Here is a 26,985-nt window from a genome sequence, read left to right as displayed (position 1 = left end):
GTGAAGCAATCTGAATGGCATTTAGAGAGAATCACAACATTCACCCTCACTGGATATTGATTATCTAGACATCTGATGGACATGCCACTCTACAGCTTTAAAAAACTTGAAATGTTCACAGAATTCCTTAGGTTGGAAGACACCTCTTGAGATCATCTGATCCAACCTGTCTGCTCAAGCAGGGTCAGCTAAAGCAGGCTGTCCAGGACTGTATCCAGCTGGGTTTTGACCATGTCCATAGATGAGGCTGTACACATTCTCTGGGCAATCTGTCCCAGTTTTGATCAACTTCATAGCGGAAAAAAAAATGCTTTCTTGTTATCAGGTAGAATTTAATGCATTTCAATTTGTACCTATTACCTCTTTTCCTGTCAGTGGGCACTACTGAGAACACTTTGATTTCTTCATCTTTATTCTCTCCCATCAAGGAATTATATATGCTGAAAAGGTCCCCTTGAGACTTTTTTCCCTGGCTGAGCAATCCCCAAACTCTCCACCTCTCCTTATATGAGCAGTGCTCCAATACCTTAAACATCTTTGGGGCCCTGTGACTTGCTCCATGTCCTTCTTGTTCTAAGAACTGGACACAGCACTCCATATGTCACTTCATCAGTGCTGCGCCACGGACAGGAAAATCAACCTCCCTCAAACTCCAGGCAACCTACTTAAAATTATTGGATACTTACCCAGGTAGGAAGAAGAGTTCACATATAACCACCTGGCATCTCTTATTTCCACTGTTAAATTCCCAATCAAGCAGAACATTATCTAGAATAGAACAATAATTGGGTTGGCAGGACCTTTGGACATCATCTGGTCTAATGCCTTTGCTCAAACCAGGTCTAATGTTAAAGTTAATTCAGATTGCTCACAGCTTCATCCAAAGAAAGTCTGAGTATATGTAAGGATGGCAATTATACAACCTCTCCGGGCAACTTGTCTCAACCTCTGACTATCCTCATCATGAATTAATTTATTTAGGTCCAGTTGGAATTTTCCTTTCTCCATCTTGTACACTTTCTCATATATATGAGTAATTTACTAGCAGCAAGTAAACTTTACTCTTACTGCCATTATCCAAGTCTTTGCCATAATCTTGGGATGATGTGACATATTTATTTGCTTTTTAGGCAAAGAGTAGTAACATTGTTTATCATATAAAAATAGTAGTATGCCCAGTGTGAAAACTGCCTTTGATTTGATAGGAAACAATAGGAATCAGACTACTCTTATCCCCATCAGTTACTCATGAAAATGATCAGCAATGAGGTTTTGCATTTCTACCAATAGGATTTTTCTTCATCCTCACTAAGCTCTCTATAAGAAGCCATATATTAGCACATAATAGCACTTCTGGGATATATATAGCATTTCTTAATGCTTACTCTTCTTTTATAGCCTAAAGTAAAGTAGCAAAGCAGGTTGCAAAATGCCAACATCTGTATTATTAGGCCATTGACAAATACATAAACAAGAAAAATGCATTCAAGAAATACTTCAAGTGAAAGGTAAAATTGTGTCACATAGTGTTCCAACTGCGTTGAACTAAATTCCAGGAACTTTTTATAAGTAAGAGAAATCATAAGTTGCTACAGACTTTATAATAATTGGCTTCTAGTAAAGAGGAGAGAATCAAACAAGTGACTCCAACAAGGGAAAGATGAGCAGATCTGTATTGCTAAACATTTCCTTAGCACACTGAAACACTGGTCAGCCATAGCACGCACTGTCTCTTCCCAGCTAGGGAACCAGAAAACAAGAAACAAGGTCATAGCAGTGGGAGAGGGACATTGCCAGTGCAAGGAAAAAAAAAATCATAACTCTGAAACAAAAATTGACTAGAAATTGTCACGAGCCTGAAGGAGACAATTTAACTTCAGTCACTTGTATGCAGAGGTTGAAGGGAAAAAATATCTGGTTTAGAACATATTATTAGCTAACCATTAAACATATTGAGGGAAGATCTTGTGACCAGTTTTACATACCTCCCTGGAAACAGCAAATTCAAGAATTGTGATTATAGGCTTCAGAGATATTGCAAGTATAAAAACAACAATCTATTTCAGCAGAATCCAAACTTTTCAGCTAAAAGCAGCTGTAGATTTAAGTGTGATGGGCATATTTTAAAAAGGTATTTATTTTCCTTCTGTTTCCTTGATTATTTTGTCACTATTCTGTATTTTTATTTTGAAGAATATTTTGAATAAGCATGATTACATACTTCAGACATGAACATATTCAGAAACTTCCCAGAGGAAGTGAGATAAACTTAGAAAATTTTACAGACCAAATGGTCTGTTCAGTTACCCCAGTGTCCAACGTGTGAACTGTGATCAGCTGTTGGTTTCTGGTTTGTTTGGGTTTTTTAAAGCACAGTGCAGGTATAAATAGCCCTGTAGCCAAGCTGATTCTTCATGTGCAAATAACCTAACTGACATTATTTTGCTTTAAAGGTAAAAATTCTTTGTTATAGTATAAACTTTGCATTGTGCCACAACACAAGTGGCACATTGGTTTGGGTTTTTTTTCCCCCATAGGTAATTGATTTTTGGTGAAATGAGGTTAGCCTTTGAATTATCAGAGACTGCTCACAGGGGGTGATGCAGTTTCAGGAGGTTTACAAGACATAAAACCAAGATGCTTCTGTGCCTCCATTTGTCTGTGTGCTTGGTTAAAAACCAGTGATCTGTGGTGGAGTTAGGATCTCTGGGCAACTAAAATACTGGTGGTATCCTCAACCTCACCTGGATTTATCTCATGGCATGCTGGCTTCCATGCATTTCACTCTGCTGTGCTACATCTACTTCACCTTTTATAGGGTATTGGAAACAAATGGTTTGTGGTTCTTAGTATGTTCTGTAGGCTGCAATGGAGCAGGCATTATTTCAGAGTTGCCTGATGGTGGAGACCCACAGGCCATGACCAAAGTAGTCTTTTACAGTCCTATGCTTTATATAAATTTCTAGCAGTTCTGTATAAGCACAGAATAAGTAAGTAGAGCAAGTAATGGTGGTGTGCTCTGGTAACATCTTAAAGAAGATACATAATTTGAAACAATTACCTTGGTTCTTAATCAGGTGTTCTCCTTGCAACCACAAACATCTTGCATCATCAGAATTACATTTTTGGTCTCCATTCATTTACTTCACTTCTACTGAAGAGTTTATTAGACTGTCTCTGAATTAATGGAAATCCCGCTTGTGTTGCCATTTCTGTTATTATATAATCTCCAATAATTAACTACTTTACCTGTTGCTATCTGATTATATGCTTCTGCCAGTTCAGTTTCCTTTTACACTGCCCTCTACAATAGTATCACCTGCTTATTCTGAGGCTTCTCCAGAGAAAATCTGCTCTGCAATTAATGCAACTTCAAGTCTCCCTGCTACTCCACAATGGAAAAAAATAAACCAATCAGTGACACTCAGAGCTACATTATCAGAAAAATTCCAGTGGTGTACTCATGCACAGAGCAGCCTGACACAGTTGTCTGCATGGGCAAGACTACGTCTCCTCCACAAACTTCCAGGATCTGTAGGTCACAGAGCAAACACTTTGCCAATTTGATGTATGCCTCCTTCCAGGGGAAATATATTTCTATAACAGTATGAACATAGGTTTTAAGTTTGCTAATGAAGTCACAACATAGTCTATGCTTTTTCACAAGACATCCTAATGGATACTTGCTATAATTATATTACCTTTAAAAAAATCCTTGTTTCTGGAAATAATATATATCCTCTTCCATTCTATACTGCATTGTACACATATATAAAAATACCAATTATAGATAATATTTTTTCCCCTCAAATTATCAAAGCCACTTATATCAACATATACAGCTCATCTAAACAATAACCTAAACTCACCAAATAGTTTTATAGAGTTTCATCTCTCAATTTCCATGAAATTAAAAGACAAATGAAAACAATGAAAACAAACTGTAAGAAGACTCCAGTGACTCCTACTAAAACTGTTACTAACAGATTTTGTTTCTTACAGTTGAAAACTGGCAGGAATGCAAATCAAATTGTATCACACATGTCAAACAGCTTCACAATTATGCAATCAACTTGCACTGCAAATTAAAAACAAGACTTGCTACTAGCTCTTAAGTCAAAACAAATTTAAAACGTCAATAAGCTCAGCAAAAGCAATCCTCAACAAAATCTACTCATGACTGTTATGATGGCAGAACCAGAAAACAAACAGGCTTGAAGGGAGATAGAAAAGTAGCAACCAAATTGCCTCATCTTTTACAAGACAAATTAAGGATATTCACAATGTCTTAGGGAGCTAACTACTCTATTTCAATCGATTTTCAACAGGAGTTCTGTTTGCAGCTCTCTCAAGAATAAAACCTTTAAATTGGTAACACAATGTTGAACGGACTCCATTTCATTTGAACTGCATGGGACTAATTTATGGGTACTGCCACTTTGTCAGACCATTGAAACAGTCAGCTTTGTCTGAGAAAACCTAATGCAGACACCTGTGCATTTAAATTGTAAAATAGAGAATGTTTCCTCTGGATAAACAAAGAGAAAATAGGGGGCAGACCAAGATACCAAGCTTCACATCCTCCTAGGATCTTTTTTGACAACAATTTAACATATATATGTATATAGAGAGTCAAGGTCTGTGCAGCAATATGTTCCATGGATCCTGTCCATCTAATCATATGACTACAATCACTGTGGAATTTGGCCTACTGAGTTAGATAAAAAGCCTTTCCTAAGAAAAAGCAAAAATAAAAGCTCTTTAGGTATTTTAGATGTTTTTAACAGTTCACATTAACAAATGAGAGTCACTGCATGTAATATTTCATTGAAAGCATCATCTTGAAATTCTAATAATTTTTATCCACTATACTAATGGTGACAATTAAGCAAAACTGATACATTTAGTTGATTCTTCATGCGAATAATGTGCTAGTTTTGAGGAGAGACAAACTCAGGATTCTAGCCAGAACCTATTCTCAAGTGAGCAATCAGCCCATAACTTGGCATCATCTGCCAGTTCTGCAGTGACATAGCTTACAAAGTTGACTGCTGGTTTGCCCAACCTTAGTTCCATGACTGCATGAAACTAAAGAAGTTTGTATAAATGGTGTCAGCATGTGACATTATCATAAGGGAGTTTGCTGAAGAAAAGATGTGTAAAACAATTCTCAAGTATGCAAAATAAGCTTGATATTGTTTTTGCAATTACAAAATCCTGGCCTTCAGATTCTGCATGTCTGCATATAAACAGCATATTCTTGATTCATGTGCATTTAATTAGAATGAACACAAAATCAACGAGAAACTGTGAGACCACGTTTACCATCCCTGCATCTTAAACTTCCTCTTGTAGTACTTGGAAGCCTGGATTTAGTGCAGTGCTAATGAGATCATGTGGCTTTTAGCTGACTAGGCTGTGGCAGTTTGGACTCCCTGTTTTTATGGTTCTCGACAGAGCAGGGCCGAGTCTTTCTCAGAATACAAAGAATATACACGATCCTGCTTTTACAAAATTGTACTGCCTGCTGAAGCTCATTCTCACATTTTGAACTTGTCCAGTCTCATCAATTAGACATAACTGTGGACTACTTTGCTACAAAATTCTGAAGGAATAAAATCTTGGTGAGAAATGTAGCTAATACTTCAGGAGATTACATGCATTTGAGTCCAAAATGCATACCAGTACAGGCAAAGCCCTTCTAGAAATCAGGATGTTTGAATACAACAAAATAATACCTGTTTTGGTCCTTAAATATATGACACTTAATGAAAACATCTAACAAATGTACAAATTGGATCATTGTATTAAGAATCTTGTTTTGTATATAGATCAACAGATCTTAATTTCCTCCTCACAATCTTACAGAAATCACTACATTCCTCTGCAGGGGTATCTGTATTACCTGCCATCTATAACATGGCAGATTAACTGTATTTATGTTACATCTTTGGGCCTGGATTTTTACTATCCTGCTTCACTATGCATACCCAGAGTCCATGCAAGCCTACAGTGCTCATTAAAATTGTGACTATCAGCTTTCATCAAGCTTTAGTCTGGAAGTTCATGCAGGAATGTACAGATATATGTAACAGTCACCTCCTTATATCTTAAAAAGGTGTGTAAGTCAGCAGAGAGAATGCATCATTCTTTCGTTTTATACCTCACTGCTGTTTCTGTGTTGCAAGAGTTCCAAATTCTATAGTGACTGTCAAACACAAAGAGATTCTATGAGATGAGATTTAGCACAGATATAGCTCATCTTCAGATTGCCAGCTGACTTTTCACTGTATCAACACACTTGAAAAAGCACAAACATATCCTAAACATTTTTACTTTTTGTAATGAACTTACACATTTTGTAATGAACTGGGCTCCCATAAATGTTAAATACATTTCAAGAATGGTTTTCCAAAGCAAATGATAAACTATGCTAAAGATATCCAATTTCTGACCTTTCTACATTACTACAATCTGTACGCATTTTACTGAGTTTTTTTTAGATGTGACTATTTTCTTCAGTGCTGTAATAACTTTAGGTTCTAGAGGCATGAAGCTAGAAGGTTTTACCTATCAATTTATATGGCAAATCTCACTCCATTCCCTAATCTAATATCCTTGGGAAGCTTGTAAGAGTAAAAGGCATAATACTCTTAAAATTATTTCCCTTTATCACAAATACATAGATGGGAATATGAAATTTTGACAAGGAATTTGGCTTATGAGAACTTGTTGATACATATAACACATAGTCTGCTCCTATCATCATCATGCTGTCTATTTAATAATTCAAAGTTAAATACAAGACCTCAGTTGCCACAGCTCAGTAGGAATAAAATTAAGGAGATTTACATTTTTCCTGCTGAGAAATATGGAATTCTGTCTAATGTTTTATCCTGTGTCTTTTAAACTTGTCAGAAACACTGGTGCCATCATAACCCTCTATCAGTCAGGAACTAAAATATGTATTTGGGGGCTGTGTCTTTCATTATGCATCAACTTACCAAATTCCTGACAGAAACCATTGTTACAAAATATGTTTAAAACAGATAATTTCAAACACAGAATAGCAATTCACAGTTTTACCTGATATACTTAAAATCTATTGTACCATTTTCTTCATTGCATCTGTTTTTCTTAACATTAGTACCAGTGAAGCAATATCTTTACCCTGCCTTTTTCTTTATATATCAGTTAATAGTATAAAAAACTCAAAAACGGTTGAAAACTGTTAAGATGAGGTACTGAAACTGCTTTCTTATAATCCTATTTTATGTTAATGTCCCTCAGTCAATAAGGGATGAATTTCAGTAGAGAGACTCAAAAATACTCCTGAAAAGTAATGCTTTTGGTGCAATTAATGTGGTGCTAACAAAACCACCTAAGATAGCCATAACAAAGAGAAATGGAAAGTGTACTGGTTTGTTGAAGATAGATTGCATCCAGTCACTTTTTTAAAGAAGGAAAAAGCAACTCCATAGTTCGTCTGGATTTTAGGAACACCTGTCCAAATCTTTACATACAATTTTTACTCAGTAAAAAAGTCACTTTTACTATGTTTGTTAGAGCAAACATCCTTGCTATGAACATGACCTTTCAATGGTGTTATTTTCCAAACCACTGTCACTGAGGTACACAGGAGCCAATTTAAATGGCACTTAGTGGCCAAAGAACAATAAACTTGTAACTGTGGGAAATAGTAAAGGTAAGTGGAGCCTCCACCACTGAAAACTTTCAAAACCAAACTGGATAAGGTCATGAGCAATCTCATGTATGGATCCCACTTTCAGTAGGGGGCGTGGAATAGATGAACTCCAGAGATCCTTTCCAACCTCAGTGATTCAGGGATGCTGTGAAATACCAACCAGAATTACTCAATAGGTCAGGAATATGTTCACTTCATGCAGTTTTAGGCTACCTGCAAACAGAAAGTGTATAAGGTGCTGGCCACCCCAGCTGAGTCTGAGCTGTATCAGAGGCGAATGCCATGGTGAGTGCTGGGTTGCGGTCTCACACCATGACTTTGGTCTCTCCTGAGACCAGTGGTTACCTGGGATATACCCAAGCCTGCACTGCCTCTGTCACCTCCCTTGTCTACATTACCCATTGGGATCCACTGTGCTGAGCATCATAATGTCAGCTAAACAAATCCACTGGGTTCTCCTAAAGATCAGTACAGATTGGCATCAGATTGCACTGCAGATTTGTGTCCATTCCCATTTGCTCCATGATGTGTCTAAAGATTTTAATTATGAAAAAGCTACTAATTTAAGGACAAAACTACCATTATAGTAAGCTTCCTGGAATAGTGCATAACAGCAAAATATACAGTCCTGTTAAACTGGGTTAATGGCTGCTTTGCATGGCCCAACTTCCCTCTTTTTGCCCTTCATTCAAGTTTTTCTATTTCTTGGCTCCCTTCTGCATTCCCCTGCTTCTGTGGGTTGCTCCATTTCTTAGAGGCACTAAATTTTAACTCAAAATCTGATGAACAAATGTAGTTTCCTGAGAAATAATTGTGTTTTCAAAATAGTATAGCTTTGGGGTAGAGATGTTATTCCATATTATTTATGTAACAGGAGTCGAAATTCTTCTTGAAGAGGAAAACTCAATCTCAAATTGCAGATGTCCTTTCACAGTACAGAATTCTTCTCAATCAACTAAGTTTTATATTCAGGTCACTACTTGACTTTAGAACACCTACAACCCAACTGTCCTAGAGGAGACTGCCATTCCAGAACTGGGTAATTCAGGTTGGAAATGGGCTCTCTGTAGAGTGTGGTTCAGGATGAGAATAAGGGTAGCCAAATTTAGGGTCCAGGCTATGTATTATCACAGTCCCACTACAGGGAAATCTGGGCAAAACTCCATGGACTCAAGCTTTAATTAGGTCTGTTTTCTGCTTTTCTGAAAGCACCAAGGAAATCATACACTTTGGGAATTCTGGGGCAACTCTCAACTAGTACTGCCCAGTAAAAGAGCTCTGTTAAGCAAAACGGCCACAGAGGCATGCCTTTTGGTCTTCTGTGCACAAAGGAAGAGCCTGTGTATTTTGGGGCAGAGAGGGCCAAGGGAAGACAGAGGATGGAAAATCGTTGCCTCTACAAGAAAATAAATCAGAAGAAAATCTAAAGCTTGACTGCAGTATTTAGTAAAGGAGTAAGACAAAAACTGTTAAAAAGAAAACAAATTGTTTTTTGAAAGGGAAAAGCAGATCCATTCTTTGAACTAGTGAACCCCATTAATAACAGAAGTGAGCAGATATATCAGCATAATTTAGTCACACAAGCTCCAGGGCAAGCTGGGTCCCATTTACTGAAACACCTGACAGTATTTTTATTGGTATTTAACAAAACTGGCTAGATTACATTTAGGGCAAATATATCCAAATATATCCATTTAGCTAATACCTTCAGCTGCAGTGGAAACATACCCTTTTGAGAGTCCATCTGCTCTAAAATGTCTACAATGTAAACTGTATTAAGAAAAGGATGCATTACTGAGCCTGTTTTATATAAAGACTAAAATATTTCTAGCTGTTTCCCAATAATTTTTGATGTCAGCAACACAGGAAGACATGACTGCCTAGGAATTAAACCTCCAACTCTCAAATTCCAATACAATGTGTTAATCACAACATTAGTCTTCATCTGAATGTTAATTTGACATGCATTTAAACCAGACAGCTAATCTCTGAGGTGAGATATTTTATTTAAAAAAAAATAGCCATACTGAACATTCAGCCTACATTTTGGCTTATAAGCTATTGATACCAGCTCCTGAAAATAGTCAAGATATTGGCAGATAGTTTTAGAACAGGATTGGTAAAAAATTAAGAGTTAAGTCTCAAATTTTCAGCATATGGAAGCAAGTAAAACATTTTGCAAGATGCAGTATTTGAAGATAAAAAGCTGGATTCTTCAGAACTTCATGTCTTATATAGTGTGTATCTGTATTTATAGATACAAAATTTTATATGCTTGCGACTGAAACAGAACTTTTTGTTTTAATTGCATTTTTGAATTTGGTTTTAAGCAAGAGCAAATGATCACTTAAGATGGCTAAGATTCAGACCCATCAACTCATCTTTTTCATACTAACAAACATTTCATGAACATGAATATTGCTGTTTACACAGCCTAATCCCACACAATACCATCATGACTTCCTGAAACAAGTTATTTTTATGTCTCTATAATGTATTTAAATGTACTTTTACCTCTGCTGTGATGAAGAGATTGTTTGTTAATACACATCTAGAGTTAATATAGTGTTTTACAGCTATACATGACTTACTAAAAAGGAAATAAAAATGCACAGTTACACTCATTTACAAAGCAGCAGTTAATATCAATAATCACTGAAACAGAAATACTGTCTCGTTTTATGTTTGTAATTAACTGAAAGTATTTTTGGTTGGAAATAGAAGAATACTATTACAGATTCACTCTGCAGTGAGGTTAAATATAATATCTCCATCATTGCCCTGTTTGCAGTGTGGTTAGAAATGTGCTTGTAAACTACTCCCATTCCACACATGCACAAGTACCACAATCTCCCAATAACCAGGAGTGAAGACATCAAATAAAGGATACCATCAGTGCCCTCAGTACATTGATAACTGGGAGAACAAAGTGTCACTTCTTCTAACTCCTGTCATTCTTATATGAGAAAATTCCAGTGCATTACCTAAGACAAGTGTGCTGATAGCCTGTGGACTATTCAGAATCAAAGTGGTCCTCTGGTCTACTGCTCTGTTCCACTTCTCAGTCCTAAAGCCACAAAGATGCCCTTATAGTCCCAGGGGTGTTCTGTTATATGTTTGCTTAGGTTGTGATCACTGCACAAGCAGAAACTGCTCATTTGAGACTGCCAAATTTGTGTTCTTTTTCTAGCCCCTTCCTCAGACCTCCCAAACCCAGGATGGTTAGACACTGTAAGTATCTTCTATTCTGTCTAAAATACTTCCAATACTTCATAAGCTCTCAAGCAAACTCTCTACTTCACAATGGAGTCAGGGACTCACTTCACTAGCATTTGAGCAGAGGTCAAGAAAGAATAAAGTTTTCACACAATATTCAAACATTGTTATGTAAAGAAAACTACTCACATGAGGAACACTAGGCTGCTTACATCCCTATGGACTCTGTGTCAACAAAAATAACTACCTTTTTTTCTCTCTATTCCCAAAACAGCACTCAGAGTAAACCTGCAAAACTCAGTAGATTCCAGCAAAAAATTCAGTTCCACCAGACTAATGCCAAATATGATCTTTCAGATCTCATTTCTCTAAAAAAGGAACGCATTGTGTTAGACTGGAGTAGGCACAAACATAAGACATTCAGTCAAAACATCCAAAAGGCTCCTGCACAAGAAAATTGATACTCTAGTAGAGAAAGTTGAGGATTATGTAATGCACACAACTGTATAAGTAGTCTGTTTTCTGCAGTGAGAGGAATGAAACAGAGCATCTACTGACCTAAATACAAACTTTTTTCCAAGACAAACAAATTCTTATTTTTCAACTCTTGAGCAACTTCCATGGGATACAGAAATACATACCTTGAATATCTTTTATGTGCAGATTTCCTTCTCAGTCTGAGTTCGAAATATTCATCTCCCACACCACGTGACCTATGAAATGTGTTCAAAAGCACTAAGGTTATCTATAAAATACTGTGTTCCTCCTTCCTGAAAATGTCTTGTTATTCAGGTGCTCTCTATAGTTTTTTTATAGCTTAAGTCTCAAATGCTTCCTAAGTCCTGCTAAATAACTACACTGGGCCTGGCTAGGACAGAATTAACTTTGTTCCCAGTAGCTCATACGGTCTTTTAGTTACCTGCCCAAAACAGTGCTGACAGCACACTAAGGTTCTTCCTATTGCTGAGCAGTGCTTGGCTGGCACCCAGGCCTTCTCTCTTTCTCACTCCCACCACAGTGCAGACTGTGGGCTGCAATACACTGGTAGAGGATACAACCAGATGATCTGAACTGAGCAAGGAGATAATCCATGCCATGTAACACCATATCCAGTCATGATAAGGAATAACAGGGGCCTTAGGGATGTTAGCTGTCATTTCCTTGGAACTGGCTGTTCATCAGTCTTCCTGCAGGATGTGGACAGTAACTGCCTTTGCCCCACTTGTTTTGTTTCCTTCCTCTCAATCTTTCATCTATCCTTCACTTTATAAACTTTAAAACTTTTTTTTTTACCTCAACCCCCACATTTTCTTAGTTTTTCTCTTCCCTCATCTCATAGGGGTTTGGGGTGAGTGAATGAGCAATTTGTGGTGCTTAGCTGCCCATTAGGCTTAATCCACAAAAACAACATAATAAACAAAAGGAATGATTTCCCACATTTCTGTTGTGCTGTCTGGTGAGGTATGAGTAGGTGTTTATGCACACTTGTGACTAAGCCTGTATTTGTGTTACAAGCTGATATAGGCTGTCCCATTTCTCCATGGCCAGATGCAGATGGGCATGGTATGACATGACCAACATGCCTGAGGGATGCAAAGAATGCAGGAGTGGGCTGGGTGCCAGATGAAGTCCTTACCTAGGCAGCATCCAGCTCAGTTTCTAGTTTGCCTATAGGTCAATTAGCATAGTGAGAATAATTCTGTGTAACGCTATACATTGATTATGAGTTGTCAGCATAAATGCTGTCAACGGACTTGCCCCAAACTAAACACAAAAATTCTACCAAACCATAGCCATGAACTGCACATGCTTCTCACCCAGGGAGAGAATGTGTGAAAAGACTGTGACAGATGTTAGGGACATTGTTTACTATGCTGCAGGAAGATGTTTCATTTCTATGGTAATAAATACTTTACAAGAAGCCATGAAGATTTATGGCATAATCTCAGACATATATTTATATCAAGCTATTAAATATTTTTAAGACTGGGAATGTACTAGATACAAATGATAGTATTTTTGGGTGTCATCCCACTAAATACTTGTTGCTTTTACTGCAATTCATAGAAAGGTACCATTTGTATTACTGAATATTGTTCATGTCCTCTCACTGAGCACTAAAATGCTGTATTACATCAAAAATAAAAAACACTTTGCATTAAATTTTCATACATACATTTTATAGGTAAAATAGAAATCCAATGTAGAGTCTAAGTTAGAAGTCATTACAAGCAATTTTCCCTACTGACTTTAAGGGGATTTGAACCTGTGGCTTTTGACTCTTAAAATAAACACTACATTACTGTCACATATGAAAAATATTATGAATAGTGAAGAACTAGTTTAATCTACTTTTTGGAGCACACTGAGAATCTCCTAAAGGAGTTTAAAGATTACTGCACATCTGAAGTAAAGTTCTATCTGCATACCACTGAAGTATTGTGCAAAGATGGCTTAAAGAATGTGGTTATTAAAAGGGAAATTTATTGATCATAACAAAATATTTCTTTTCTGTCAGTGGTCTGAAAAAATTTGCCACAATGAAGAGAAGGAGCCTTAAAGATAGGAATCCTGTCTTCTTATGGTTCCTAAGCATATGTTAGTTTTCTTTACACAACATACATCCCTGTGTTACTTTAGGGAAGCTGGACATACAATTCCACACAATATTTATTTCCTCTAACCTTATTTTAAAAATAAATATGAGCTATTCAATCAAGTCTGATTTTCTTCTTTCTGAAAGAATTCTGGAACGCTGATCTTGGACCATTCTGCACTTTAGCTGGTTTGTTTTTATTAATGGTTAAAACAACACATCTTTGCTAGGTTTATTTTTAAATAACATAAAAATAAAAATAGAGAAGGGCTTAATACAGAACAAACAAGGAACAGTATTTTTACAGAAAACTTCATGGTTAAGCAGATGTCCAACCTACTTTGAGACCCACATGTTATGCAAATACAGTACATAGCTCTCCCTTGTATCCCAGGGCTCTCTTTTGCAGAGCAGCTGTTGCTTTACTTTCCACATACTTTTTGAATACTACTCATCCAAAAAGAAGATAAAGGACCATTTAAAACTTACGTAGTCAGGTATTTTACAAGGGACCCTATCAAGCCTTCATAAAGTGCTGACAAATCACACTAGATATGTTGCACTTTGGAAATGTCTCACCTGATTAATGTCATCCCGCTGTCTTTTTGTTATAGATGTCTCTGTTCTGCTTTTTCTGAAACAGCAATCTGAATTCTGGAGAATTTCAGGTAATTGCACAAAGAACTCTCTGCCAGGACTGTGTGCAATTAAACTTCCAAAAGTTACAGCAAAGACTGACTGCAAAACCTTTACTGTAATACAATCAAGTAAAAAAAGGCCAATCATCTAATCTGAGTTGCACTAAAAATATTAATTTTCTCCTGAAGTTTAACAGATTATTTTGATTAAAGCATCCTTCTTAATTTTCTATTGTAAAGAGAGATCTAAAAATCATTACTAGTTTCAAATGTAAAAAAAATTCAAAAATACTTAATAGTAATCTGAATTACTCTGGTTTCTATTACCTCATTTGCTAATATACAGTAATTTGATTTTCTTTTAATCAGCTAGACTGAATAATCTAGTTTTAAATATGACTTACTTTATCTCAAATGTTTCCATTTAGTTCATGAAAGATAATATCAAGAGATGGCTTGATTACTGCCTGGAAGTGCTACCTTAGCTTTACTTTTACTAAGCCGTGCCCCCAGCCATCCATGATAAAGCATGTGTGCCAAGAACCCTATCATTCTTTTAGGTTTTCTCTATACAACTTTCAAGATTTCTGCATCCTTCTTGATGTGCAATTGCCAGAATCAAGTTCAGAATGAGTGATGATCACAGCATTAAAAACCACTGAATCAAAGTAATTCAACAACTGCTTGATATTCCCCTTGTCCATTCATCTAAGACTACCTTCATTCTTTTGTGTCCCCTTGACACTGGCAGCTGATTATACCATGACCCTTCAAAACTCCTTTAGAAGTCTGTGCTTTGTGAGGGAAGAATGAGGCACTCTGTAAACAGAACCTACAAATAGTTTCTACATAGTGGTTTCTCTTTTGCTATCTATCCTATTCTTCTATTTTATTATCTTAGATCTTAGCTCTGGAATATGCACATGGAAGTGTATAAGACTTCTCTTTGAACTCATCTGATGTCAGGGAGCTTAATCACATTTATATGGAATATATCAATTTTAGAATTACTCCCATGTGATATTTTCTGCTGTTTCCCTCATGAACAACTGAACACTGCAGACTTATTTCTGCAGGTTTTAAGTGTGGAAGGACATGAAAGCTTAGCCTTCCCCATTTTCATTGTTTTGCTTCCACCTCCTTCAGGATGCTTTTTTGCTTCATAATTAAGCTGACTCTAACATTTGAATCAAATGTCTGTTGTAGAGAAATCATTATTATATTCTTGTAAGAAAACTGCCACATTATGTTTCCATTTCATTTTTACCAAAGCACTGGTTATTACTCAAGGGTCTGTGTCATTTTGTTAAACTAATTTTTTCATGAGTTTCTCCTCTCCCTGCTCCCTGTTCTTTTTTCTGGCTGCACTGAACACAGAACTAACAAACTTCTGGTAGCAGCACTTCACACCAGCTGTAGTTGGCACTTAGAAACAGTGAGATCATGGCTTGAATTGCAGTGCAGTGAATACTGAACAGGTGTTTTTGTGGAAGTACACCTAGGACATAGGCCTGGAAAACATACACAGAGACCTTCCAGTCTTCTGTCTTGCAATATCGAAGTCAAAGGTTTTGAAATTGTACCAGAAAGTTCATCTACATAAGATTAAAAACAATCAAGCCATTTCTCTGGGATTAGGTGCCTGATTCCACTCAGAAAACTTTTAGTCTAATGAGTATTTACATAGCACAATTCTGGAAATAATTAAAAGCAAAAGTATTATGCAATTTTAGTGGAAGTGAAAAAAGAGCAATTAAGGTTTTCTAAATTTAAATAAAATGCATTGTGTTTTAACCATCTGATTTTAAATGCAAGACCCTTTTTCTTGCTTTGTGCAAATTCACAGATTTAAATTTCGAACTTCTGCAATAAGTATAACGGATTCAAATTGTGGGAATGCTTGCTAGTGCCTTCAGTGAAAACCGAGTCAGAAATAGACCAAGGTATTTTCCAGGTAAATAATGATACAGCTTTATTTAAATGTGTGCAATATTTCGACATTTTTAGTGTTAAAAAAATGAATTGTCTTTTGATTTTATATTGTGGAGAAGAATGCATTTCAAGTATTATTTGAAAATGGTTTTCCTTCCTACATCTTAATGAAGAAAAAAAATCATACTCAAAACATTTTCAATAGTGGCAAAAAATCTAGCACTAGAAAGTTGACCTGACTTTTTGGCTAGTTTCCATATATAAAAAGTTTTCTTAGATCTAAGATACTTCATTTGGTTAAAGGATGAAACATATCTTAGTAGATACAATGTACAACAGAGTAGGAGCTATGCTAGTGAGAACCCATTTAAACATAGTTTTTCTAGTAAAAAGTGATCTTTGCCTAGCTGAATGAAATATTTTACATGCTATAATCTATGCTAAGCGAGGTTTGTCTTGCAGAGCAGACAGTGACCTGAATTCCAAGGAAAATATTTAGAATTTCATACCAGAACTTGAACTCTAGATTCTTCTCAACAATCCTTCTGTGATTTCTTTTCAGCATACACAGGTTTCTTCTTATTCCAAAATTTATCTTCTACTTGGATTTTGATCAGTTCCTTGTGTTTGTGAAACAAGAAGGAACATGCAAAGAAAAGAACAAAAGACAATGAAAAAACGCACCTCTGAATAGGAAGCCTTGCTAACTCAGAAGTGTTGCAGAGAAAAGCACAAGCATGAGACCCAAAAACCAAATGACTATAAGCATTTGCTTAGACAGCAACTCCAGCCCCTGCCTCGCTTTCCACCCCATCAAATGAAAATATTTAGCACCTATTTTCTTACAGCAATACAGCTCTGAAGAAGACTCTTAAGTCCAGTAATGTCTGGTGCAGGTAATTGCAATGCAGTTCACTCCTGCAGGGACATCCTAACAATGAAGGTACTGCAAAGATCTGATCTACTGCCTTTCCTCTAGAGAAGGAATACAGCCTAAACATCTCCTCCTGCACCTACATGTGCTCTGAACAAATAAAAGCACAAGTTGTAAAAGAGATTCTTTTCAAAGGCTTTTTCCTGTGTTAGAACCACTCAAAAAAGTTCTGGAGTTCCTGGTCATATTACACTGATTAATTTTGGTACACAGGACAAGAGCAGCAATTGCACAGTCAGCAGTTGGATTTCCATGCCCTGTTGAACTTAAATGGAATCACTGCTTTCCTTGTATTTGGTGTAGGTCCAGAGACTGAGGCCTGCAGAGCTGGTGACTTCCAAGGGAATGTTGCTCACGGTACCATGATAAAATGAACACTAATGGAACATCAGGTTTTCTAGTCACTGTTTAAAACCTGTGCAGCCCACAAAATACTTAGGAAAAAAGTGATCAGAAAGAAGTGACTATAGTTTAGCAGTTCAATTAGCTTGTGAGATGCAATGTAACACTTCATGCAACACCACTGTCCAGTATCTGAACGGATGATCACAATCATTAATGCCAATGTTCTACCACTCTTACAGCAACACCACACTGAGCTGTCAGATCTACTCTAACCTACAAAGAGCTCCTGCAAAACTTCTGAGGCTTCACTCCTTACAGGATGCCCAACAATGTTTATGCTTTTCTTACTGGTAGGAAAGTACAGGAATCAACACTTAACTGTCAATCACAACTTTCAAGGAATGTGAGGGTTTATTGCTGTGAACGATATAAATTTCACCTACTCCAATAAGCACAATTAGTAACATCACACTCACTGATGCATAAGAGAAGGCTCTGCATTTTCCAGGTTCAAGTATTGTGGGCTTCTTTCTATTGTCCTAAACTTACGCCAGTTCTTCCCTAAATTCTGCCTTTCTTCATGCAAATTCCATATTCAGAACTCATCTATAGGATCACTACCACAGCTTCCTAAAAACACTTTCTTTAATGAAGTATTTTTAATGAATCTTGTTTGTTTTAAAGACAAGAAAAGTTGCAAGATGGTTCTCCTAGCAGCAAGATGTGTCTGTGTTGGAAGCTGACTAGAAACCATATTCTAGTCAGGGTTCTGTTCAGGGTAAAACCTAATGGTGTTACCATGGCACTGAGCCACAGCCAATACACTCTGTCTTTATATTACACTAAACATAAGCAGATATCTTCTCAGTTTCTTCAAGCTCGGGCAGCAGGAGCTTACATATGCTTAAAAATTACACAGATGCACCTCAATGCATAATTCCTTTAAGAAATAAAATAGCACCTTTGTACTTCCAAGCAGCACACCCAAGTATGTTATGGAAAAATATACCTGAATGACTGATGTCTCTCCCTGAACTCAATTTGTCCATTATATTCCTTTGTTTAAATACTCAACCTTTAGACAAAACCAATCTCTTTATATATATATCCATGAAGCCAAACTCAACAGAATTCCATACCTAAATGGGCCCTGCTGAGATCATTATAACTTCAGTAAAAAATACAGATTTCAAAAGAATTGCAGAGAAAGAAAATCTGTGCCTTTGCACATATGTGAACTGCAGCACTGGTTTTAACACTATATTTACTACCAAACAAATTAGTATAAAAGACAGTTACGCCCTTTTTTAGTATTTTACTCCCAGGTGTATCACACACAGCTATACCCACTCATTCCCCCAGTATTTCAGTGCTCCCCAAATAGTAATAAAAGAATCTTCTCCACAACCTATTCAACAAGACAACTCTGTAAGCCATAATTTACAGATACAGAAAAGGGAGACAGAGAAGTCTAAGTCCAAACTGTTTCAAGTACTCTTTATTTCCATACACCTGATGTTCAAAGGTTCAGCTTTTCAGGACACTCAGGACTGAGTAAATAGCTGTTTCACACAATTTTGATTGTACTGGTGATGTTGAAACAAGGGCAAATTTGGCTGCATGTGTCTCACAGCTGTTAAAAATGAAAGGCCATCTGTGAACCCCTGACCTATATTACCTACCCAGCAAAAAATAGTAATTTAGTATCCAAGACAGGCAGATACTATTCCTCCAAGGCAGTATTCAACTTCCCTGAGCTGACTATCCTTAGTCTTCCGGCAACATTCCTCTCATGCCCATTCTACACTCGCCTGCAGGTGATAAGGGGATGCTGGGGAGACAACCTTTTAAGAACAGAAGTGAGAAGCGCTACAATGGATAAATTACAAGTCACACCAACAACCTAAAATAAGAAATGTCCTAACATTTTGGCCCTTTAGCTATATTAGAACAGTTTAATTTTTATACTTAATCATTCCCAAAATACAGGAATTCTCCTGCTGAGTTACTATGGCTCCATGCAGTCTAAGCTGTCAGCAGTTTGACTTCTGCACCTGTCAAACAGACTTCACCTTTGTGAATAAACAGAATCAATACCAAGCCAGAAAGCACTGAAGTGAAAAGAGCTGTTCAAGGAGGAACAAAGAAAGGGAAAGTTCTACTCAATGACTTGGCTGCAGATACTGTCTTCGGAAAATGTCATGGGCAAACTCCCACCAACCTCACCTAAGAACATTTATAAACATAGATTATTTTTTTCAAAGGCTTATACTTAGATCAAACACTTCTATTTTCACAAGAACAGGAAAAAATACATTTATAATAAAGGGCAATAATCAAATCTGAGGTCCTGGCTTAATGAAAACATTACCAAAACATTTTTACACTTGGCAAAATGACAACTACTCCCTAATCTTGTTCTTGGATTTATTAAATAACTGACAATTTTATAAGCAATTTGAGGCAAGGTCTATTGTAACTTAACTAAAGTAAGTACAAGCAGTACTTGTGGTTACTCTGTCTACAGGCATATTCAATACTGGCATAAGTCAAGTGGATAAACTGAAGCTAGAGTTACAGCAGTTTGCAGTTTGCATCAGCTAAAGCTAATGTTTCAAACTATTTGTATTTTTATGGATTCCTCCTTTGATTCATGAGAGTCCAGACACTTCCATTGAAAACATCCAGTAAAAATTACATGGTAAGTAGCTATCATCCCTTGTAAGAGGTTTCAGTCAGTATATTACCTGTCAGTGTTCTCTCATATTACCCACCCACTTCAAAACATGGAAATTGTAAATCCAAAAGTCCAATGTTTGGCAGATGTTGGCAAATGTTCTTTATTTATCAGATATGCTTGAGAAATCTAGGTGTAAAACAGCTGGATGGAAGGAGTGGGGAGGGTTCTCTTCTGCCAAGAAAGAACTCAGATGCAGAGTTTGTATCTCATAGTCCAGAACCACAGAACACCAAACTTGCTCCAGCAGTTCTTGTCCATGTGACCCAAACACACTGCCAGTGCAGCAGCCTAGCAAGCATCCAAGAAAGGAAGACAAGAGATTACCCTCAGTAAATATTAAAGAACTGTTTTCTTCATGTATACTGTTCTATTTATGCTATTCTCTCAATGTTACCCACATATTAGCAAAGACTTCCAGTGCCAGAATGAAACCCCCACTTCTTAGTCCTGATCACCAAATCAAATGTGGAAATGAGGGTTCACAGATCTTCTGGATATCAAAAATAATAGACTTAACTGGAGATACTGTCTCTAGTGTGTGGTGACACTCCAGCTACAGCCTTCAGTGTTCTGGTGGGAATGAGCTGTTTTCTTTCTGCCCAGGACAGAGCACTGCCTCAGAATTTCTAACCATACTAATGTCCCCTGTTTTATATAGGTGATAACCACACTTTTCATCAAATGAGCTATTTCATTGCTATAACTGAAATAAACTTACAGCAACTGTTCCAAATTTGGCCTAAACCTATGGTTGGATGAACAGCAGAGCTGATCTAACCAACCAGCTGTACCAAAAAGAAGGGAAGCACCACTCTGGAGCTTGTTGATCCATCTGGAAGTCCATTTAATACTCTAGAGCAGCAGAAAACTTCTCTCTAGTTTCTTGGTGGTTTAGTTAAACCTAATTTATTTGGGGTTTAATGACTGCCAGGGCTCAGAGAGCACAAGCCATAGCAGCAGCACTTCCCTTGCTCTAAGTAGTGGCTGTAGATGTCTTCTGGAACTGCAGCCCTGGTTCATTGTTTGCTGCTATTACTCAAAACCTGAAAAAGAGTTTGCATGCCCAACAGTTTGTGTGTTTTTCCCTATTGTACTAGTGGATGTACCTGAAGCTGTTACACCTGGAGAAGCCAGATGTTAAAGTAAAGCTCCTCTGTTACAAGTCTCACTGGTTTCACCCAGCTTCACAAAAAATAAACTGAAGGAGCTTCTCTGCAATTAATGGTAATTCTGAATTGGAGATTAATCCCATGGAAATTTACATTTTAATTTTTCAGGAATAAATACACAAGAGTTACACATCAATAGTAGATTTTAAACACTAGCCTGTGTAAGGCACCAACTGCCACTGAGTACATCATTTCAAGTAAATCTATTTGCATTCTCTGATCACTACCCACACAAAAAAACCCCCACTTGTACTTTTAGTAAATATGTATTTGGGATGAAAGCATTAAAATTTACTTTATCTATGATATATCAAAAGAGTTAAGATGGAAAGCTGAAAAATATTGGTTTGATTAAGCAGCACTTCAAAATCACTTCGTATGCAGGGAAATTCTACAGCCAGAATCAACCAAGAATACTTACTCAAAATATTATTTATATCATATAAAGGATCTTTTGTCTCTGCTGCTAGTACTGATGATTCCTCAAAAAAGTAAACAACAATTTTATAAAACCATGAAAGAAAGAAACATCTTCAACTTCATTCAATACATATATTGGCTATTTAAGAGAGGATCTTTCATCTGAAAGAACTGTGTTTTCATTATGAAATTAATCAAGAGTCTAGTTTCTTACATATTCCATTCTTCTTCTTAAGGAAGGAAATAAATATAACTACATTTGCTTTAATCAGTGGCGACACTTCTCTAAGAATCGCTCAAGACTTTTATCTCAAGATCTACTACTTTTTTTTGTGGCAGAGAGAATTTCTCTGTCTGATCTGATTAGTAGTAACCAGCACTGAAATCTATCTCCAGAATACTTAAAATGTGGATTCCTTTACTTTAAGGTACTTTGTTTATACACAAAGACTTTAATAGATCTAACACAATGCAAAAAATCAGACTGAAATACAAGGGGTTCCCCAAGAGCTTGTATTTCAAAAACTAAGATGTAACAACAGGTGAGCAAAACAAGTGTGTAGGGTGGAGTTTGAAAGATGGGAATAACAAACCAGATGTGAGAGATTTTACAGCAATTACAAACTGGGGCTCTCCCTGCTGCTATCAGATTGTACTCACAGATTCAGCTGACAGAAAAGAATTCTGTAACACTGCCATCGATATCATGCATGTAATGAGAATCACAGCCATAAATCAGGAAAATATCACTGTTCACCATTTAGGTCTCACTGCTATTCCTTGCTACATCTCCACTGGTATGCTGTGTGTGGGAAGGGTTCTTTCTGATAAGAATTGCCATATAACACAAAGTGGTTTTCCTCCTTGTGGAAGGACCTATGCTGAAGCTGAGCAAAGCAGCCACCAAAGGCATCCTCTCTTTGCAGTGTGGATACCTGTTCTCCAGCCCTCATTGCTCCATCTCCTCTGTGCCCTCTCTAAAACAATGAGCACCAACTCAAGTGCCAGTGAAGACTCCATGTGGGAAGGCAGTTCTTGAACCGCTACAGACTGCAGCAGCTTGAAGCTCTCTGTGGTGCACCAGTCACTGACACAACAGCATCTCAAGGAAGTGAAGACCCTCCCAATAACTGTTATTCTCATCTTTGACGTCTTCTGAGAAAGTAAATTTACTTGTCTTTTCCTGGTTAGCTCTTTTATGAAAACAGGAATATTATGGCAAATCAGCAGGCTACTTTCTTAATTCCTTTCAAATCTCACAACATACATAAACCAATGGCAAACAAAATTATTCTATTACAGCAAAGTAATGACCTATGCACAGCAGTAAATGAACAGTTTGGTTAGCTGTTAGGAAAGCTACTGACCTATGCATGAATTTCACTATTAATAATTGAATAAATGGTTTCAGTTTAGGTAACCAGTCAAAATTATTTGTTTCACAAGTAAGAACTAATAGTGACAGCCATTGAGACCATAGTGCTCAAGTAACACTTTCATTCCAGAAGTGGCCCACACTTGACAATGAACAATTTTTGGTTTATAAGCAATAATCCAGGTAAGGACAGCAACACTTATATTTCCCATGGACACACATTGAGACAGACACTGACTTGTCACAGCCTGATGGAACTGGCTGCCAGTGCTACACCTGCTCTGTTCATTACAGGCTTCAGTCTCAAAGCCTGTCAAGCTGTTACTTTTCATGGCACTACATCTACCGGAAAAGTTTAAAGATAAAACCACAATAATCAGGAAAATGGGCTTCATTGTAAGAAATGTTTAAGGCACTACCCACCAAAAGGGATAGCTTTTTTAAGGCAGCTATCCCACTCAAAAGGGATAGCTACAACACTGATACAGAATCAACTTTGTTTCTTAATCTTTCAAATATTTAGTCTAATAACAGAAATAAAACTTTTTCCCGGACAACTGCAACAAATGTTTTTTAACTGAGGATTTGGGGACCAAACAATCCCAAGCTAAGGTGTACTTGCTGCAAAGTCTTCAACAATTGAAGAAAGGATTTCCCTTTTTAACACCAGCAGTATGTCTTTCTATGGGAAACAATCAAAACTTTGTTTGGGACTATTGTACTTGTTTAAAAAGGGTCTTTACAGGCAAAACTGCAAAAAGGAACTAATCTTTTGGGTTGGTTTTTTTTCCCCTCACTGGGATGTTCTAATTCAGATAGCTGGAAGAACATATGAAGATGCTGTTGGCACCAGTCTTTCAAAGTACAGAAAGATTATAGCTTGAGATCTTTTTTGTAAAAAAGGTAGTGTACATATATATACACACACACACACACATCAACAGGTGATGATAAGAACAATTCCTATGTATCCCCAACTTGGCAAAAATGAAGATACAAAGTTCAGACAGTTCACTTTATCTGCACTGCCCTCCACTTTTCTTTAAGTTCTTCTGTGCATTCCACAGTAACTTGCTTATCAGTCTAAAAACAGAGCTGCACAGGAGCAACTTTAAACCAATACATTTTTATCTCACTTTATTTTGCATATTCTGCAGGCTTAGAAGTGAAACCTAGAATTTTTCATTTCCACTTTAAATCCTGGAGTGTTCATAGAGCAAGGAAAACCAGCTAGAGCAGAGTGGTAAGTCCACTTTCAGTATTATCTCCTTTACTGCTTTCAGCTGAGGTCTGAGCACATAAAATGCCACACACACTGTATGTTTTTATCTTCTTCTTAAGGAAATTGAATAAATAAGGATGAATGCTATTTGATAGTTGAATGAAATGCATACTAAAGCAGTATCTTTCCTGTTTGTTACCTTGACCACCCAGCATACCTAAGAGATTCTCTTTTACAGTGCTTTCACTGTCATGTGCAGTCCTAACTTGGTTAACACTTCAGAATTTCTGACAGGGAGATGTTAAAATCCACGCAATGAACCCTGAAGTAATACAATTTTCCCACACTTTACTGCTCTAATCCTCTAATTAATACTATGAGCTGCCAGTGCACAGTTCTAGACAAACAAAAATGATAACATGCACTTTTGCCCCAGCAGGGACAAACACCAAAGCAATCCTTTCTGTTCCCACATGGAGAATGGCGAGAGGTACAAAACACAGGCAGTGTGATAAGGGACACCTGATGCCCCAGGAAACAGAATTGTTTACTAGCAGGACATACAAGGATTTTCACACAGTTATACTGTAAATCCAGGTGGTTGGATGTGCGAAGTACTACCCCTCCACTAGAAACAGTAACTTTGTTTTTTCATAGTGGCAGGCATGCCAAGAAAAAAAAAGAAAAATTAATCTTGTAAAATTCATAGTTCTGCCTTGGTACAGGAAGAGAAGGATATGTCCCAAAACGGTGGAGGATGAAAAATCCACTTTGGAAGTAAGCTGCAGTTGAAAGGACAACTACATATAGGATCCAGACTCTATCCCATTTTAAACACCAACAGGCAAGAGGACCAGGAACAGATGTCTATCTAGGTACAACTCCAACATGTTTATTAAATCAACTGGCTTAGCTTTTAAAAATACATATTTATGGATTTTTTTACTTCAACACAGACTTTTTTTGCTTTAAAAAACTAAGCAAAACAAAACCCAGATTAAAAGCATCTGGGATCCGTCTCTAACTTCAGGTTATAGACATAGTGCGATGCTACTTTTAGGTGTTGTTTAAATTTTATTTGAAATTAATACACTTTGAATAACACAGTAACTTAATTCTTACCATTTACACCCCCCTTTTAACTATTTGGCTAAAATAATGGGTAACAATTTGCTAACTGAGAGAGGTTACCATTAACTACTGAGCCAGAAAAACTGCACTTGAATGGTGCAAAACTTTCACAGTTCACAAACCAGCCGCAGGAAACTGCTTGGTTTCTGAGTATTGTCTGTACTTCTGACATCCCATCGCGCGTCAGAAACTGACACCAACCTTTCACTATCTACCGTACCAACTATGCTCCCTCTCAGTTGTGTATGTGAGATGATTCACTTGCTTTTATTTCAGGGAACTGATGATTCATTCAATCGTCTCCAGATCATATTAATCTACCAAATATGCACATAAAGGAAGCAAAAATCAAGTTCTTAAACTTTTTTATGCTCACATGTTTATTTTTTCTTTGAGAGAGAATAGAAGCAATTAAACATGGGAGACGAAGCAGGACAGGTTACGTTTCTGCTCAAAGGCAAGGTTTGGGGAACACACCCAACCCACGTGTAAAGCGAGCAGCCGTATTCCAGCGGCGGACTGCGAGCGGAGGGGAGCTCCCGTCCCCTCCCGGCCGGCGCTGCTCGCTCTGCTCCGGTACCTGCAGCGGGCAAGGCGCGGCGGACCGGTGCGTTTCCCCCTCCGCCACACCGAGGGCTTGCGCCTCTCCTCCTCCGGTGACATCTTACATAATAAGCCGAGCTAATCACGCCGGAAGCGAGCCAAACCGCCACGGAGCATCAGCGGGGATAACTACCCGCGAGAGGAGATGCTCGGACCGGCACCCGCTCCTCGCTCACCGCCCGCCCCGGCGCCTTGCTAGAAAAATCCTCGCCGGGGCGGCAGCGGCTCCCGCAGCAGGCGCCAGACGCGGAGCCCTCGCTCGTCCCCCGCCGCGCTGCGCGCCGTCTCCCCAGGAAGCCGCCAGCATCGCGAACGGCATCAGCCTCTGCCGAGCCTCTCCCGAGCGCTCCTAGCCCCGCCGGCTCCAGCCCCGCCGCCCTGCCCGGCCGCCGCCGGCTTCCTCCTCAGCGCCGAATTGGAGGAGAAAGTTACTCGGCGGCGGCCCGGCGTCCGCCGCCGCCGCAGTTCAAGAGCAATGTCACGTTCAACAACTTGTTATGACACATGATCCCCCCCCGCACGCATCCGCACCTCGCCGCCGCCTGCCCGGCGGCCCCCGGCGGGCCCCTTACCTTCCCCTGCAGAGGCCACGGGCACCCGCGGGCGTGTGCGGGAGTGGGTGCGTGTGGCAGCGCGGGCGGCGCCGGCTGGGCGGGCGGGCGGGGGAGGGGAGGGCGGCGGAGCGGCGGGAACGCGCCTCGCCGGACTTGTCAGCGGGCGGGGGGCGGCTGCGGGGCGGCGCGGGGAGCGGCGCGGAGGGGAGCGCGGGGGCGGAGGAGTTCCCGGGGCTTGTTTACGCATTGCCGCCCGCCCGGTGCAGGCGCTGCACTCTCTGATTGGACACAAACTGGGGCACAGCCCGGCTCGGGCGCTGCCGCCCCGGGGGCCCCCGGCGCCGCTCGGCCGCCGGTGGAGCCCCCGCCGGGCTGCGGGGCTCGGGGCCGCCGGTGCCCCGCGGG

General features: G+C 38.5%; 1 protein-coding gene across 4 annotated transcripts in view; it reads right to left on the bottom strand.

The window, feature by feature from the left end:
* Positions 1-26,696, bottom strand: part of PCGF5 (polycomb group ring finger 5) — a 58,155-nt gene extending 31,459 nt beyond the window's left edge. For 2 of the 4 annotated variants that reach the window (XM_030951203.1, XM_030951207.1), the window contains exons 1-3: positions 26,599-26,696; positions 16,597-16,707; positions 11,563-11,634 (exon numbers count right to left, since the gene is read on the bottom strand). The gene's annotated coding sequence lies outside the window, so the exon portion shown is untranslated. The remainder of the gene's footprint in view (positions 1-11,562; positions 11,635-16,596; positions 16,708-26,598) is intronic. The other 2 variants (XM_030951205.1, XM_030951206.1) reach the window with 2 other exon arrangements.
* Between the last annotated feature and the right edge of the window lie 289 nt (positions 26,697-26,985).

This window comes from Camarhynchus parvulus, chromosome 6 (genome assembly GCF_901933205.1).
Source record: "Camarhynchus parvulus chromosome 6, STF_HiC, whole genome shotgun sequence".
Lineage (NCBI taxonomy): Eukaryota > Metazoa > Chordata > Aves > Passeriformes > Thraupidae > Camarhynchus > Camarhynchus parvulus.
Note: the sequence above shows the minus strand (reverse complement) of the source record. Positions and strands in the feature narration are given on the sequence as shown.